At 41.2% G+C, this 16386-nt stretch overlaps 1 protein-coding gene across 3 annotated transcripts in view; it reads right to left on the bottom strand.

Moving 5' to 3' along the window:
• SVIL (supervillin) overlaps nt 1–16386 on the bottom strand; it is a 134113-nt gene that overhangs the window by 117538 nt on the left and 189 nt on the right. The window lies entirely within an intron of this gene.

Consider the following 16386-nt stretch of genomic DNA (forward strand, 5'->3'; position numbering starts at 1 on the left):
TGATCTCAGGTTTAAAGGTTCCATTATTTAATAGCTCCTTAACAACTAAAATGTGATATCAGAGATGGTTCCATTACAATGCCTCTCTTAGCTCCTTTGGCAGGGGCATCAATTATGTAGGACATCTTCTGAAAGGGCTGCAAAACCAAATTATAACGTTCTCAGTCTTGTTGAGTAGCAATACTCATGAAAGCAATATTTTATTATCATGTAAACCAATGTCTCCTGCCAACCTAATAGTACTGTGGAGCAGATTTCCACACACACACTTATTAGATTGTCTTCCAAGCCCTCAAAATGAATTTTTGAAGCATTTCTTCAGACTCAGAGACATTTGTATGTTCTGACTTCATAATAAGAGCAGTTTTTTCCTTTGGAACACACATTCCATTATGCAGATTAAAGTTCTTAACCACCTGTTAAAAAAAAAAAAAAAAACAAAAAAACCCAAAACCCATACATTCAATAATTCATTATTACAAGGTAATTTTTATTTGATTTTCCTACATTACCTCCTTTCTCTGACTCATTTTTCTGCCATGTTATCTCCTCATTGTAATTTAAGTCTATGGCCTTCCTAGTACATAAGTTTCAGTGTTAATACCAAGCACTGAGGTCTAGAGATTCATTCCTTCAAGCCAGTCTGTTCTCTTTTTCCAAAACAAATCAATTTTGATACTTTACTGTCTCCCTGAAATACATGAGAAATACTGAAAATCAGATGCATCAATTAATTTTCAGAATATTTACAAACACAATCTGGAGCACATTTTAAGTAAGGAACTGCTCAGTTTCCACTTAAATGAGTTACTCCAAAGCCATTAGCAGCATGAAGTATTCATTGCTTTAAAGATGCTGAACTTTTACATGCCAAGAAATGGAGTGATCCCAACTGTTTTCTATGAGACCACAGAGGAACAGAGCTGCTGCATTGAAGGACAGAGACAAGATCTGACAGCAGAGTCACCTCTGAAGCTCCAGTTCATCACAAAAACCACTGACAGTTTTGAACCTGCCAGCATTAGTCCAGAGACAGGTGTCCATTTCTGCAGTTCAAGAATTAAGGGGAAAGAAGTATTTTTAAAGGACAGTTCTACATATAATAATTGTACAGTTTTGAACATCAAGTGCTTCAGATTAGTCTGCTCTCAAAAACAAATTAGTCTGCTTTCAAAATTCTCAAAGAGAGTTATGCTGGAGTTTTTTAAACCCTCTTAGGGTCTTTACTACAAACAAAATTTGTTGAAACAATATAATTCACATAACTCATGCCCTCCTTCCAAACACACATTATACTATTTCCCCACTCTGGCAAAATGATTGAGTGGTGTGCAAAAAAAAAAAAAAAAGGCATATTACAATGTGCATGCCTCTCTTTTTTTTTTGCCAGAAAAGAAAGATACTGCCAATATGGCTGAAGGAGAAGATCTGGTGAGGTCTGGCAAAGGTTGAAGTGCTAAATGAGAATGTAAGCTGTGCAGACTCATAATAAAAAAGTAGTCCCTTAAAATTTACCTGCCTTCCAGCAGCCCTTTCCCTGAAGATAGTGAGAGGTCACATAATTAGGAATCCTGTTTTCCTCTTCTTTTTTCCACAGGCATCTCTCCTACTCAGGCTATTATGCCTCATCCTAAAATGCACAAGCACAACATCCAACTCCAACAGGAAACAAGTTACCTCAGCTATTGGGATAACTTGGGTCAATTGGATGCGGCTGGTGTCTGGCACTGAAGTCTTTGGAGCAAGTTAAGGAGGAACACCCACCAAAGAAATCTCCCAAATACCCAAGGATCGACTAATGATAGAAAGAAGAGCATAAAATCCAAAATAGAAACAGCTGAATTTCCTACCAAAGGCAACAGTCACTGCTAACCACAGTCTCTAGGAAGATTCAGAAATGGAAAGAACATTAAACATTTGGTTTCCCCAGACAAGTCAGAAAGACATGACTAATAATGCATGATCTTTAACCAGCAGGTCCTGCACTTGTCCATTCAGATCACCTCTTTACAATGTATTCAAGACTGGACATTGCCCCATGTTTAGATTTACCTCCTGGACTTAAGCATCTTGTGAAAACACGGCTGAAAACAACTCCCTTATTAATGGAACAAATTTCATTAAAAATAAATTTAATAAGAATTCCTAAAGGTAAAAATAAAATCTATTTTTCAAGCAAAGTAACAAAATGAGGGCTGTGTTGGATTCATGTCACCCTCTGCACTTCTGTTCCCCTATGTGAATTTTCAAAAATGCTCTGTTAGTGGCCACACTGGAAAAGAGAGGAACTCTTACAGAACTACAATGGTCTTCTGATCTGCAACACCTCAAAGCATCTCAGGCTTCCTTGACAACAACTGAGATCTCTTCACTGAGCAATTATGGAACAAGGCAGAAGACTTGCCTATACATGAGAGAGAGAGCTGAATTTCCAAGGTCTTGCAAATGGGTGGTACCCCACAAGAAAGAAACAGAAACGAAGCAAAGGCAGTAGACAAGATGAAGCAAGACTCTGAAGACCCCTGAAACATAACAGTGAATCTTGTTCAGCAGGTGCACACACAAATAAACCCTTGTTCTAAACAACAGCACTGAATACAGACGATATTAAGAGGATTACAAAAAACAAAACCCAACCCATAAACCAAGCATAAAAGACAATACTCAGGTTGCTGTGATCAACCAAATAAAATCAGCTGTTTTGCTCAAAGATCAAAAGTATATTCATTAAATAGAATGAATCAAATTGATGGTGCAATTAGCCCCTGGAGAAAATATGAAGTAGTGTTTTTGAGCAAAATCTGAACAGTTCCAACTAAGTTCCAGAAGCACATTTCAGGATAAGGCTCCTCCATGGCACATCAATCATGTTACACATGTTGGTGCTGTGAGACATCAAAAAAAGCACTTAAACAACAGAGTGCAGCAAGCAGTGCTCAGCTAACAAACCCTGCAGCTCAGCTGAGCAGTGAGAGCACCTTTGCTAACAATTAACACAGCAACATCTCTGAACAACGTGGACTTTGCTATGGAGATATATTAACTTTGAATCTAAATCCCAGATCCAAATTATGCAGTATTTCAGATGATAGACTCACCAGAAAGCAATGTAAAAACAAAAATAAAAAAATCTAATGAGAATCTTTTCAGGACAGTCCTCAACCTGTGAAGAGGTTTGTTTGTACGAGTGAAGTTCAAAGCAGTCAAGCAGTTGCACTCTGCTCACTGCCAGATGGCTCTGATTTTTTTTTTTAAATTTCATTTACCTATAATGCAGAACACCCTCTCACATCTGGAGCTTAACACAGTCATGAGTCTTTCCTTCACATGCTGGATGTGCATCTACTGCCAGAATGAATATTTTGAGAAATCAAATTGTTTTGGTTTGGTGGCTTGTTGTTTGGGGTTTTTTCCTTTATCTCAAATAGTTCAATTCAACACTCTATAATGAGAAAAAGGTTTATTATGGTGTAAAAGAAGATAGTGCTTTCTTCTGTTTTGGTCAAAAATGTATATATGAATTAGCCTGGAGGATATACTGATAGTGCAGCACAGCTCCTGTAAAACACTGGAGCAATTCAACACCTGCAGCAGGCCACAGAGCCAGCTCAGGTGTCCTTTCCAAAGGAAGCCCAGCAATAATCTAGAGATCTTGGTCTGGGAGATGCTGTCTTCAGCCACAAGACTCCTGTACTGTGAGGAAGGTGTGCAGGGCCAGTGGCTGGCAGGCAGCAGCAATAGTTCTGATAAACTCAGCGGGCATTTCCTGGGAAGCCAGGGCACCTGGAACTGACCATCCACCAAGCTGTTCTGTTAAATCTGATTGTTTTGTTTCAAGCCAGTGTTTATAAATGACCAGCTTGTACCCTATATTAAAGTGGTTTTGATACATTAAAAAATCCTGGAGTTTATGCAAGCTGTCATAACGATTTTGTGGACAAATATTCATTGGTGGCACTACTGAGCATTTACAGAAAAGGTTAGGAATCAGCTCATTGCTGGGAATGTTTCCAACCAGACACTTGTATTCTGCTAACTCAAATAAGAAACTTATCTTCCTTGTGCCAATGTAAATTCCCAGTTGCAAAACTAAGTGAAAAAGCAGGCCCTCACTGGTGATCACAAGCTAAAGCCATCAATACCATGTATTACTGTCCAGTAAACCTTTAAGTATTCAGCCTGAGTTTAACAAAGCTTCCCAAATCTTCCTATATTGTTTGCATTTCCATGTACAATTATTTCAATTCTCCTTAGTATTTATTTCCCACTCTCCTTAATGTTCTCCACCGATACAAAGAGACATGCTGTCACCATGACCATTCTAACTCCAAAGTGCCATAACTCACTGTAATTTTAAAATATGCTGGATGGTCTCACAACATTTTTACAATCTGCTAAACAGTAAAGCATTTACAATTTTAGGTTAGTTAGAGTCATACACAGTTACAATCCAACAGAGCCAAGCGACTGCAATCATTTCAGGCCTTTCCCAGCTGCAATTTTCCCTGGGAAGTGTAAAGTTTCATTTAAACAAACAACATGTAAAAACAGTGTGGCATAGGAGCTACAAACACAAAGGGAAACAATACAATTCCAACATTTTAAGCTTCAAATAAACACTATTTTGGGGTTCCATTTGAAAGCTTTTAGTTTGTCAAATCAGAACTGAGAGGCGCCATCAGAAAACTCATGTTCATCTACAGATCCATGCTAGGCAAACTGAACTGAGCAGAGAACATATTTTTGTCTAGTCTGACACTGTCCCCACTGCACCAGCTCCCACACACCTTGGAGGTCTGAGACCTTCCTTAGTTCACTAACAGCAGACACTGATCTACTGATCCAGCAACCAAAACCTGAGATAAAGCAGCTTACAGAGCTGAAGGAATGGACTAAAACCACCCCAGAATAATCAGCACATGCATACAGCTGGGAGCAGGAAGGAAAGAGGGAAATGGCAGGAGAGCTGTTAGAGTAATAAAATTTCAGCCCCAAAAATGGCATTATTGAAAGGCCACAGACATAAAGGGTTTGTTTTGAAAATTGTGACACAGGTTTCAAAGCTCATTAAAACTGTCCCTAGAACAAAGTTTTCAGAGTAGGGTTACAGTGGGAGAAGAGGAATCATTTCTAAAAGAGTCTGCTGTTCTACAGAACAGTTGTGAGTTGCCTCATTATCCTGTGCACAGAATACTTGATAACACTGTAATAATACTGTACAAACTATTTACAATAAAATCCTGCAAACTGAACAGCTGTTGGGACATAAACCAGAGTTGAGAGAGCAACTAACACTGAAGCTACTGAAGGGAAAATTCCCAAACCCCAAGGAAGCCAATGTGCAAGCCACGACTCCCAGAAGGAATGGAGGAAGCTGAGGGCAGGACAGGAGGATGCTGCTCAGGCTGGGTCCCAGAAACCTTGGTGTGAGTATGAGGCAGGGTTAACACTGTTTGTGAGAAACATGCATTTATTTTGTGCACATCCTTGTGTACAGAAAGTTACACCTGATCAGAAAGAAAAGTTAATTTGGCCTATTTTAGCAAATTATTGAAACTCTGCCAAAGCATTGTGCAGATGACACAAGACATAGCTACTGGCAAGTTGCTGCTCTCAGAAATTACAGACTTCCAACGAGTTGTTTAACTTCTGTGTTATTTTTAGGTTGCAGAAAGAGCAAGGGATACATAGGTAGAGCATAAAGGCAAGAATTGTTCAGGCTTGGGGAAATCAGACTCTAGACACATCATGACAGATGTCCTGCCTTAAATAGCAGCAGTAACGTTCCAGTACTTGAGAACCCAGCTAACACTCCAAAATAGTAGAAACTATAAAACATTGATGAAGATATGATAAAGCTGATTCAAACAAGTAGTCTGCACTGTAAAAAAAAAATAAAAACAAACAAACATTTTTATCACTGCTAGCTTAGGTGATTTGCTATATCCCCACCCATTATCCTTTTTTCTGTCATAAAAAAAAAAATAAATGTGCCTGTGTAATTTGAGTTCTACTCTCGATAGTGTATTTGAAAGGAACAAAAACTAAGTAAAACTTAGTCAAGAAAGGGTTTTATTGTGCAGTTTGATTACAGCTTGCATGCCAAATCCAGAATAGGGACTTGAAAAAAATATATATAAAGAGGACAAGACTGAAAAAGACTAGCATAAAGAAAAAGAGGGATGCTCAGTGAAGTCACAGAAGTAATTTTTCCAGTCACCTGAAACTAAAGCTCCCAGCTTGTAGCACACACCACATACCAGAGGTGTACAAGTCAGGCTGACATTGCACACAAGTGTGCCAAGGAGTGCACACGAGCACAGGGTGTGTCTGTGGGTGTGCACTGAGTGACTCTGCCCCACCACCAAAGGCAATTTCAAGTGCACCAGTTTCAGAAACCCTAACAAAGCAACTCATCAGACACATTGCTGTATTTAATACAGGGATCATGTTCACTTGCTGCAACTGTCAGACTTGAGGGGGTAAAAATAATTGAGCAATAAAGATGGTCTCGGGCTTGTAGGCATTTGAGAAGTATCCAAGCCCCAGCAGCATGCACAGGGACTGCAAGTGACTGGAAACATCTGAGCAAGGCATCTTCTGTTTATCAAAAGAGAAGCATTTCTTAGAGCAGCTCTCCAGAGGCCACACAAAAAAAACCTAGAACATTCTGCACATTTAAGACACAAAACTAATGACTGTTTTACAAGAGTTACAAGTTTTCCGCAGTAAGAATTTGTGGTTTCCTGTGCAAGGCAGAATGCCAATTCATACCATCATGTTCATGGAAAAAGTTTTTTCAGGGCTTCCTTAAGAAACGAACCTCTGTAACACCAAGATTACTTGCTTTGTTTCAGAGGTGACTGGCATGATTATAAGTTCTCATATTGGTCTTGCACAAGAAACATTTAATGAAGTAATATTTGTTTTATTGGAAGGGCACTGTCTTCATTTGGATGTTATTCTAGGAGGCTCACAAGTCATCACAACTTTTGGAGGCAGTAATAAAGGTGCCCCATTTCTTTATTGCATTTAGAAAGATCTTCCAGCTGAAGTTCTGCACAAAACCACTCTCATTCCCAGTTTCCTTACTTCACACACATAGATGGGCCTTTTGGGGTTTTGCTTTTGATGTCAGCAGCTCCTTGCTGGCAAACACCTCCTGGGAGTCCAGAAAAAGAACGTTCAACCAAACGTTCAACCTATTGCTTTAAGGATTTCTTTTAAAGGCCACTAGGTCCTCTAACAGTAGTTAGATGAAACAAAATCACTGATAACTTCTTTTTCACAGCTCTTTATCTCTAACTGTAAGACAGGTTAGTTTCCCAAACCTAAAAATTTATATCTCACCTGGAATGTTTCATCTGCCTTCTCCCTGCCCACATAAATCCCTTCAAGTTATCTGTGGCTGTGCTATCCCAGCAGGGTACACCACACAGTGCACTTCAGACATGAAGTTTATTACAGAAGTATAAGCTGAGCATTCCCCTCTTGAACTACGCATTTTAAGAACCTGAAATGCATCCCTAGCAGTAGTTAGCTATGCTATAGTTTGCTTTTATTAATGTAAGCCCTAGAAAATTGTTTAACTGGGTTCAGTGCCACTTAAATTCAAAGTTAATTTTACTCAACACAATTTATTTTCAAGCTGAAAGAATTAAGCTTGCATTCCAATCCAGGAATCCATATAAACAACTCACTTCCATACACCAGGCTTTTGCTTGCAATAGGAAGCCACAATTACTTTGTTGCCAACCCACAGAAACAGTACAAAAATAGGCATTTGCATGAAGTTGTCCAGTCAGGCATGCAACAAATATTATGGAGAGAAGACAAACAAGTGTATTTCAGGAAAAACAAATTCTTTGCCTGTCAACCATTGGCATTCAGCAGGAAGGAAGAGGACGGGCCCAGGGGGAGCATCCAGAAGAGGTTTGGTGCAATCCCATGGTCAGGGTGTTTATAAATTCTGAGAGTCTTTACTCTCTGAGCTTTGCAAGGGTCAAGTTTTGTACAAACTCCTTTGAAGTAATATTTGTCACAGCATATACTTCAAACAACAAATGACAAAGGACTCTGACTAAAGCAGTTTCAGCCTAAAGCCAAGAGTGTGATCTAAACAGGAATACCTCAGCTGAGTTTTGAGGAGTGAGGTGGGAGAAGAAGCAGGAGTACTGGGACTTTTCAGCAGTTTCCAGCTAAATGCTGATTACAGATGAGAGCACAGCCTCACATGCAGCTCACAAACAAGGCAAAGCATCCAGAACTCAAGTAGCTGCAACAGGCAACCCTAACAACAGAGCCTAACTAAGCCAGATCCTTACTGACACACTTTCCCTAAGTAAATATATTGTTTTCTTTTTGTAATTTTGTTCATTATTGCAACTCTTGCCTAAGCAACCTTCTTTAAAGCCTTGAATCTTTTCAGTGATGGAGACAATTTTGTGTGGTCTCTAGGGAGCTGTGCTGATAAGCTACACATAGGGCAGAGACTTGGGCCACACAACCTGTGAGATAACAGGCACCCAAACTCATCAGTGGGCAGGACAACCCGCACTAAGAGCTGCAATGACCACCCTGGAGAGAAATAACGTTAAGTGCCAAAGTTAAAGATCATAACTCTCAAAGCTTGAGCTTAGTGAAGAAGCTCTATTAGAGCCCCTGCTCTATTTCTGTCTTTAAATTGACACATACTGTAATTTTTAGTCCCAGAGAGCAGTAGAAGAATCAGTGGAGTGAGGCAGGCACAACAGCACTTAGCACTGAGCAAAGGAAATCATTAACAACAGCAAAAGGAAAACAAAGGTGGAAGGGATTAATTCAAGCTACAATTTCAGAACAGCAATTTTTCTGCTTCTAGAAATACTGCTCTCCTGTGCGATCAACAAGGTCTCCTCCTTCATTAAGCCTTGGAGTTTTCACCTTTCCTGGATTTAAAAGGTATTACATAGACAGACATGTCTTTAAATTGACTAGGAAGCCAATTTAAGTTTAGAGGAAACTTTAAAATAAATATTTTCCCCTGTAGAGGATGGAGCAAATTTAAGCCAAGTTAAAAACACTGGCAGAACCTTTCATTTAAAGAAGGAAAGAAAGAAAGAAAAACACCTAACAAAAAGTTTCCTCAAGTGCTTTATGCCTTCCCAAAACATTCACCAACTTCATTAAAAACAGTCTCAGGAGGTGGGTGAGACTGTAATCCCTTCCTTTTCCCCCTCTATTATTTTAAACATGTTTAGCCAATTTAAGCCCATTTAAAAACTTTTCCCTTCACTTCCCACCACATTCTGAAAGAAATATTTATTTCTCCCAAAGCCTTCAATAATTGAACACTAATCACTAATCAAATACTGTCTTCCTCCTCTGTTCAACTGAGGACAAACCAACACTTCTTACTTTCTTAATTCTCAAAATCCACTTGTCCCAACCTCCTCTATGTCCATTCTCTAAAGTCATTCCAAAGGGGTTTATGAATTAATCAGCAGGACTTAAAAAAATTTAAATGTTAAGATGCCCTCCTTAACTTTCTGTGTGACAGAAGCTCCTTCTCCATTCCCTATCCTCTCTCCCTGCCCTCAGTATCACACTCAGTTGTCTCTCTCTATTTTTGAAGTGTTTTTTTCAATCTGTTGTTCTGAAAGAGAAACCCTGCTACCTGTTTTCTAAAGAACAGTTCATACATGTAATTATTAAATCCAGAACTCACATTCATTTCTACATTTTCTGTGTTAGCTAGACATTTTAATCTAGTATCTATCACTCTGCTCAGCTAACATAACTATGTATCTATATGATCACTTCAAACTATAAGCCTATATTTCTGCTATGATTTCAGACAAATAATGATTCAGTGCTCCAACACTGACTTTGAAAACTTAACTTTGCAGAAGACAAGCGAAGCATGTAGCCAAGTAGTGTTCCAACTTCTTTTAGGACACTTCCATTAGAATGGAAAAGTTCAAACTCTGAGCTATTTGGAGATACGAAAAACAGATCCTGAAACATGCTACCTTAAATCAAAAGACTTTTTTATGGTTTTGCTTTTGTTTTTACAGGTCAAGGCTCTATTATGAAGCCAGAGTCATCCTAACAGAATTTAGGTAGTGTTGATGTTTAACATGAACATGAAAGCTACAACCAGCAAGGATTAAGCAGGCCTGGTGAAAGGGTGGGGGAAAAAAGAGGTAGAAAAAAGAAATGTATTTACAGTCACCTGGAAATTTCCTCTCTGAATAATAGGGTATTCAGGCCAGTTACAATGGGTAACTTGGACCCTGGGGCAGAGGCAGTCTTGCAATCTTTTCTGCAATCAGGAGCAAGAATGCACAAGTCATTCCCCTCCAGTTTCCGTCACCATTAAACAAATAGCAAAACCATGAAAAAGCAAATTTCTATTTTTCAAATACAAACTGCATCAAAAATTATTTCAGGTGAACACCTGATTTATCCCCTTGTATGGGAGTAAGGAACACTAATCAATGGCACCAGCCTCTGAAAACTTTGGTTTATCACTATTTTTAGCAGTCTCTTGCAGCAACCAAGGATACACTCCTCCTCACCCCAAGTTTCAAACTGACAGAACAGGTTAAGTGGTTAGAATAGTAACTTTAGTCATGAACAGAATTATCTCCTTTTTCCAAAGGAGCTAGAATTTACTCTTTCAGCTTCTGTATCTCCAGGCAGATAGCTGTGGATTCAAAGCTGCAGTAAAGAGGAGCTCAGTCACACAAAACATTTTCCAGACATTTGCTATCACTTTCATGGCAGGGAGAGCAGGCTGGAAAAGGCAGGTCTCAGCCTGTGGCTCCTCACCTGGACTCAGCACTCACTGAGTTCAGATAGAAGATACTGCAGAGCCCCTGCTCCTTCCCTGACATCCAGTCTGAGCAGGGCTGCCACTGAAACAAAAGTTCCCAGATCCAGTAAACAAAAGGGCTGGCTGACAAGAGAGCACAGGATGCCTTGTCAAACTGAACATTGTTCAGAGAAGTGGTTAAACAAATGAGCTGCTGACATGGCTTTAAGGCACACCTTTTGTAACCCAGTTCTTTCGGATTAGTTACTGCTACAATCTGTGGCTGTATTTGTAAACAATTGTGTTTCTTATTTGTTTCAAATCTGTGAAACAAAGATTTTTGTGCAATCTGTTCAACTAGTGACAAAGAAAACTTCTAACTTCGATGTGGTAGGAACAGCCTGCTTTTGTTTTAAGTCCATTTGAAGCAGGAGAGAGGCTCCAGCATCTAACATTTAGCAAGCCAATTTTATCTCCACTAATACTTAACACCAGAGAGACAAATGCAGCTACAGTTGCCTGTATTAAGCAGCTGGCAAGCTCAGAGATGGAAAAGTTGCAGAACAGCTGGGGAATGCGAGACCCTTTTGAACAGGCTGCTATATGATCCAAAATAATGGTACATGTTTACACACAACACAATGGCAGCAACAGCCAAGTGCAGGTCTGGCCAATGGACTACAGCTGCTCCTTCCCTCAGACCAGCACAGCAAGCAGATAAAAAGGAGTTCATATTCACAAAATATGGCTTTTATCTCAAAAGGCAGCAGTCTGAGCTCCAAAATAGACAGCTGACCCTCCAACTGGACCGAACTGTACAGGATTCTGTGTTAGAAATTACGCTCTAAAACAAATCTGGATTAGGGTCACAGAGCTTCCCAAGCTGCTGCTACTTTACCACCAACAGTTTCCAACAATGTGTTACTCTAACAGGTTGCCATTTAACTTACAAAAAAACTCCTCTCATGACAGTGTTCTCCAGCTAGAGTCAGGAAGACAGCCATTTACAAACTCTTAACATAGACTACACAGAAGTCGGCCTTCCACTTCAGAGGAAGACGCTGAGTATGCTAGAAAGGAGGACTTGAATAAACACGAGCTTTACATCTATTTATATCTTTTTTCACACTGGTGTTGCACATTGGTGCAAAAGTGATTTGGCACCTGAAGACAGCACATCCCACTGCCCACCTAGACAGAGGGGTGGCCCTTGTTTCCTGCCTACTTATGCAAGAACTGATAGTGTGTTGCAAGGAGCACTCACTTGTTTCACAATTGCCATCTGAAGAAATGATTTTGTACTTGACCTCCTACAAAAATTGCATCACCTTATTTCAAGTGATCTTCCCAGTTTTCAATTCTCAGAAGCACAGTATCAGTGGTACCATCTGTCTTGCTCAAGACAAACCATGATTAATTAGTGCTAAGGAACTGGCTTAATTAATATAATTAATTAATATCGTAACCATATCAGCCCTAATTATGCCAGGCACCAAAACAGAGTTAGTAGTGGAATACTTCTACTCATTGAACTTGATTAAACCTAGTGTAACTCAAAAGAAATATTTTTTGACTGAGAGAAGGAGACAGCATTGAAAGACCTCCACTTCTTCTTCACATGGCCATTGAAGTTACAACCCCAGTTAGGAGCTACTCAGAATAGGATGGTTAAAACTGGACAAAGACAGCTGTGACAGCAACAATAACAGATGCAGACACAATTTTTAACTTCCTCTGCTTTTAAAACAAAAATGCCACTAACAGGCATCATAGAAAGCAGGATTTTGAAATATGTGTTGTAAGACTACCTCATAACTAATGGGACTCTGCTAATGGCAAATGTATCTCTCAACACACTTAAGCAACAAAATGCCACATCTGTACACTTCAATTTCAGATTTCAGATAAAGAAGTCTTTCTAGTGAAATTAATTTGCGAATTAAGCCACATTTGTAAGGAAATTCCCCATATTAATAAAGAAGGAAAATAGGTTGAGCCTTGAATCATGGTCACAGAAAAGATGCTTCCTGTACCAAAATAGTACTATGCCAGGTACCCCTCCTGCAGTCAAAGAAATGACAGGCACACTACCTTCAAATCCTACCATCTGTAAAAGAAAGAGCACAGATTTGCTTTTCCTGCTGCACTGACAGAGCATGGATACAAGCACTGGGAGCAATGGTTTGTATCCCCAAGGGACCTCAGTGAGCTCCAGAGCCCCATTTGCACCAGGGACTTTTTCTCCAGGGTTTGGAACCTCTTCTGCAACCCAGATGTGCACATCCCACTACTCTAGTGTCTCTAGAGTATTGTTCTCAAAATAAAAAATTAAGAGTGGATGCTTAAGACCTTGCAGGATGCTGGCATGAGTTATGACATCAGCAAGGCTGGGCACAGTACAGCAAACAGATGATGTTAACTATTACAGGTAATGCACTGACAGCCCACCTGAGCAAGTGATATGGGATTGTCTACACCATCCATAAGATCACTGAACCTCTCCCACACTACTCTCTGTACTTATTAGTATAGAGAGTACTACTTAGATCAGTCTTTCAACCAAGCCCACAATAATAACCAAAAAAAAAAAACAAACCCAAATTTTAAAACCCACAAAAGAGCCAAAGAACTCTAGTTTCTTATCAGCTAGTCTCCACTGAATGAATTACTGCTTTAAAGGAGAAGATATTTATCTTAAAACTCCAATACTGTACTTAGCAGGTACAGACAACATAAGCGTGCTTAGAAATCATTCTTTGATTCCACTCTCTTCCTTTGTAGCCAAATCATATACTGTAATTTATTTTCAATTAAAAAAATGAGAATTTTTGTGTGCATGAATGGGTGTGAGTTTCTGTATTTCTGAGAATCTTTTTTTAACATGCATTTCACTCATGGATATAAACTCAGGTATTTCACAAGACAATTAATTACCACTGGTATTGGCCAGAGAGGAACTAAGAAAACAAATGTTGAAATAGCTTATTCCTGGTTTTACTATAACTGCCCACAGAGGTTGTTTTAGAAATTGTTGGGAGGTACATCTACACCAAAGAGTACTTGCCATAACAAAGATTTCCCTCCATGTAGATCTCCTGACAGCCATGTCCCAACAGGCTCCAGATCGCTCATGCACATACCACGTATTGTTCAAAGCAGACTTGCTTTAAGCAAGATTAAATACCTGTTCAGTTTGAACTGTCCCAGTGCCAGGATAAACTACACTGAACTAGTTCAGATGATTATCCCGCTGGGCACCAATGGCCTTTGAAACTCCCAGAACCCCAGAATCTGCTGCTTCTGGGAATTGTGCCAGGAGCTGTGGGATAGCTCTCCACAGAGGACATTACAAATTAAATATTTTAGAAGTGTGCCTGTGTTTACATGGAGCAAGGCTGCAGTTCAGCATATGAGTCAGCATGGTTTGCATCCACTCAGAACTGAGCAGTGCAGTTGGGAACTATAAATTTTCTAGCGAAACAAAGGGTGTGAAATGATTCCCCCAGGGGAGTACAGTCAGGCCACACCTAGCAAGAGCTAACACTCACCTGAAGACAGGAATTTTGTTCAGAGTTTTACTGTGAAAAAACCCATGCCTTTCCTCTGGTGACTGCAGAAGTTTCTACACAGGACAGACACTTTGGTCCTGCCTGTATCAGAGGGGTTTGTAACGATAGCTTGGCCAGATAAACTCACAGGCATGCACATCCATGCTAGTATACAACTCTTTTGCATTACAATTAACTACTTTAAATTGAAAGCTGAAGCATATTTCCTATCACGATAGCAAATCAAAATTTTAACTGCATCTCACTTGACACAGTAACATGTAACAAAGTCTCCACACAGATAAACAAAGCAGAACTGAAACTGAGCAAACTACTCTAAAGCATCTCACTGTGCCATTACCCACGGCCAGATGCATTTAAGGACCAGGCCAAAACCCTTTTTATTGCAGCCTCAGGGGGCAGAGGAGAACAGGGTGACATCTCAAGCCTCTCAGTGTCCCACCAGGGAAGAACATCTCTTGGCAGGAACAGCTGTCAAGCCTATGCTTGAGGAGCAGGGCACATCACCACTATTCCTTCCCAGCCTCCAGAACAAGCACTTCTCTCTCATGAAGGCTCCAAAGGGACCATAAAGCAACCAGGACTGTTTCTCTGAACACTCAGGCTGGACCTCTGCCATTGCTGGTCACACAGAGCCAGCAGACAGCCCATCCTCAGCCTGAGCTGCACCTCCAGGTGTGAGCAGCAACACCTCAGTGTAGTAACACTGCACACAGTTCTGTTGTCATAAACTCCGTTAGCCACGTGCATCAGCCAAGAGTGGTTTCAGCTTTCCGGTGGCTGTTTTCATTTTGAACAGATGAGATTAAGATATTACAGGTTGAGAAAATTCTTCAGAGTGATACAGTCTGGTTTACTCTTCCAGAAACACATTTGCCCATTATAAAAATACCAGACTTGTTCAGAACATATTCCATATTAGAGGGACTGCTTGCACAGCTAGAAGAAGTAGGTACAAACCAGGACAAGAGTAATGTCTTTCAGTACATGAGATGCTATCTGAGCTAGGATCAGTCTATTATGACACTTACAACCGTCAAAGACACAATATCAAAACTAAATGAGTAATGTTCACTTCCTATTTTCATTCCGAGGCTTCATGCTGCTGCCCCCTGCCAAGTAATAAACTTGGGTACACTCACTCTTCGAAAGACCACTTAAGTCTCTCTTAAAAGAGTCATAATCCACGATCATGATCCATCAGACTGCAAGAAGTTTTATTAGTAGAATGGATACAAAGGTGTAATTAAGTAGTCAGCTCTGCAGCACTGGGTATCCAAGCTCTACGTAAAACCCTACAAGCACTGCACTGATAACCATCGGCATACCCTACTACTCATTCTTCTCCTATTAATCACAATATCACATTGTTTCCCCTCTTTCTAAACGTCATATTGTTTTCTGGAGTTTGAACAAGTCGGGGCAAGCCAGAACCCCACTGCCGAGCCATTTAAGGTGAGTGCTCAGTCTCTCCAAACCAGCTCGGGGGCTCTGGGCCGAAGCGGCTCCGTGCACCTCCCAACAGGCGCCCTGTTGATTCTGTGCGCCTTTCCCGGTATCCTGCCGAGCTGCAGCCAGCCAGCATCATGAGTCCCCCTTTCTCTACATCACACGTGCGCGCTGCCGCCGCTGCCGATGCCTTTCTGTTTCCAGCTGAAAGAAGAGACAAAACTCCTCCAAACGTTTCTCAGCCCCGCTGCTTTGCGGCCCCGGGAGCGGCCCCAGCGCCGCGCCCCCCGCCCGCTGCCCCCGGGCACCGAGCCGTGCCCGCAGAGCCCCGCCGAGCCCCGCAGAGCCCCGCGCCGCCGGCGGCCCCGGTTGCAGCCCGGCCCCGGAGCAGGTGCGGGGAGCGCGGGCGAGCCCCGCATCCCCACGGGAGAGCCCCGCGCCGGGAGAGCCCCGCGCCGGAGTGACAGCGCGGGAGCAGCGGCGAGTTTCGCGCGGCACCTCCGCCGCCAAAGGCGCTGCCCGGGAGCGCGGGGAGCCCGCGGCGCCTCCGCCACGGCGGCAGCGGCCGTGCCC

The sequence above is a fragment of the Ammospiza nelsoni genome, chromosome 1 (assembly GCF_027579445.1).
Source record: "Ammospiza nelsoni isolate bAmmNel1 chromosome 1, bAmmNel1.pri, whole genome shotgun sequence".
Classification (NCBI taxonomy): domain Eukaryota; kingdom Metazoa; phylum Chordata; class Aves; order Passeriformes; family Passerellidae; genus Ammospiza; species Ammospiza nelsoni.